General features: G+C 41.1%; 1 non-coding gene across 1 annotated transcript; it reads left to right on the forward strand.

Moving 5' to 3' along the window:
* The first annotated feature begins 2,037 nt into the window (after nucleotides 1-2,037).
* On the forward strand, nucleotides 2,038-2,116 carry LOC122149677. Its single transcript, XR_006163267.1, has one exon. It is a non-coding gene; the product is annotated as a small nucleolar RNA SNORD51 (small nucleolar RNA).
* The last annotated feature ends 405 nt before the right edge of the window (nucleotides 2,117-2,521 follow it).

Below are 2,521 nucleotides of genomic sequence, written 5' to 3' on the forward strand. Positions count from 1 at the left end.
ATGTTATTGGAACACAGTCATGCTCATTCATTTATGTGTTGTCCATGGCTATCCTCAACTCTAACAGCAGAGATGAGTAGCAATTGCAACAGAGAGAGACTGTAGGACCCACAAAGCTTAAAATATTTACTACCTAGTCATTTACAGAAAAAGTTTGCCAGCACCTCTCCTAGAGCATACAGCATTGAGAGGCAGATATAAATTAAATAGCCACACAAATAAACTAAAACTGACAAAAGCCAAGGAGGTACCATGAGAACACATAACAAAGGAATTTGACCTAATCAGAACTGTAAGAGAAAATTCCTTAGGGTCATTAAAATTGAGGTAAAAGCTGAAGGATGAGTAGCAGTTGACCAGATGAAGGCAAGAAAGAAGAACATCTTAGGCAGAGAGAATATCACATAAGGGGTCCTGTTAGAGTAAGGTGAATTTGAAGGAATGAAAAAACTTACTGTGGTGGTAGTTCAAAGAGTGAGGGAAACACAGGGCAAGATGAGATTGGAGAAGGAGGCAGAGGCCAGACCACACAAGGTCTTAGAGAACAGGTTGGAAAACTGACTTTATGCTTTAGAATAGAGGGAATCCATTGACACACTTTAAGTAGGTGAGTGGTTTGATCTTTCACATTCTGAAAATATCACTCAGGCATTATTGTGGAGAATAAATAAAAATGTGCTACCTTTCAATATGTCAACTCAGCCAATCTAGAACTACATTTCCCAGAATTCCCTTCCCTGTATGGGGCCAGGTAGTTTGGTCACTAGAGACACTTTGTGTGAGAAGACAAAAGCAGAGCATCAGCCCTATGTTTTAAGTTCTGAAGGTTAGTGGCACTGTGAGAGCTCATGCACATTGTTACTGTTCTAATACATCATTTTGTTGGCATGGGACAGCACCCAGACCACAACTATACCAGCTCCCACCACATTTCCTCCTTTGGTTCCTTTAAATCCAGGATGCAAATACACATGCAGCTCTGAGGGAAAAGAGTTACAGCTTCTTTTGCAGGTCGTCTACAACACTGAGATTAGAAATAGTGAGAAAGACTTAGATCCAATTTTGTCCTTGTGGGACCCAGCACATTCTTGGTTTGCCCTTGTTCTCTGCCACATCTAGCTTCCTATCCCAACTGCCAGTCTGAATGATGTAGGTCCTGGGACCTCAGGCCCAAAACTAGACACAAAAATCACAGCCTCCATAAACTGCTCAACCAGCCCCAACAATTGCCTAAGGTCTTATCTATAATAAATACCTTATTCTGTATCACGCATAGCAGTTCTGCAACTATGAAAGAATCCTGACTAATGCAGTGACTACTACAGGAGCTCTGGTAGCATAGTGCCTAAGGCGCTTGATTGCTAACCAGAAGGCTGGCGGTTCAAACCCACCAGCCACTCCTCGGAAGGAAGGTTGGGCAATCCTACTTCCGTAGTGATACTGCCTCGGAAACCCAAGGAGTGGTCGCTATGAGTTGGGGCCGACTCGACAGCATATAACAACAACAACACTACAGTATCCTAGACTAGAGATGATGGTATCTTGTGTAGAGTGATGGTGAGAGATGTGGTATACTGCATTACTGTTTACCTGTATTTTGAGCTTCTACATGCAATGCCTGTGTCCTTGTTTAATTCAGGTATGGCTTTTGGAGTTGGTTTGATCAATGAAATGGGGAAGAGTGATGTATGCCAAGGGAATTTATAAGCAGAAGACTCAAGAGCCAGCAAGAATTTTGCTGTGTTCTCAGTTACTTCTGCCATACCATGAGCAATGTTCTGGATAAGGCTACTTCATCATCCTGGATCACAGAGGGAAGAAAAACAACAAAGCCTCAACTGACACACAATGAACATATAATGTGAGCAATATACACTTTTGTCAACTTAAGCCATTGAGATAGGGCATTATTTGTTACCTCTGCATAACATAGCACAGAGATGTTGAGAAGTAGGCAAATGCAAGAGCTATTTCTACAATTGGCAGAACTTGGGTGATGGATTGAATGTGAACTTAAAGAGAGGTCAAGAACAGCTTCCAATTACATGATAAATGAAATCAAATCACTGACTTTTGGCTAATTTTGTGATGGATTTGCTTTTTTTAAAAAAAAAAAAAAAAAAAGGCAGCTTACAAGTCATGGCTTGAATTATTTGGATAGAACCAAACCAAACCAGTTGCTGTTGAGTAACTTTCCACTCATGGCAACCCTATGTCCTGCAGAGTAGAACTTCACTCCATGGGTTTTTTATGGCTTTCTTCTGAGGTGCTTTGGGTGGGTTTGAACCACCAAACTTTTGGTTAGTGATCAAGTGCTTGATTGATTGTACCACACAGGGACTCTTTATCTTGGATAGATCCTGGTGCAGTTCACTATGACCACAGATATTGCAAAGGTTGGAGGGATTTGATAATTGAAAATATTGACTTCTGTTGAAAGCTATGGAATTATAGAAGCAGATGAGCTAGGAGCTAGGAGTAAATATTTGCATGAGCCATATCAAAGATACATGAAAGCCTG

Source organism: Orycteropus afer, unplaced genomic scaffold, assembly GCF_000298275.1.
Source record: "Orycteropus afer afer isolate SDZICR_OR568_19922 unplaced genomic scaffold, OryAfe1.0 scaffold00003, whole genome shotgun sequence".
Classification (NCBI taxonomy): domain Eukaryota; kingdom Metazoa; phylum Chordata; class Mammalia; order Tubulidentata; family Orycteropodidae; genus Orycteropus; species Orycteropus afer.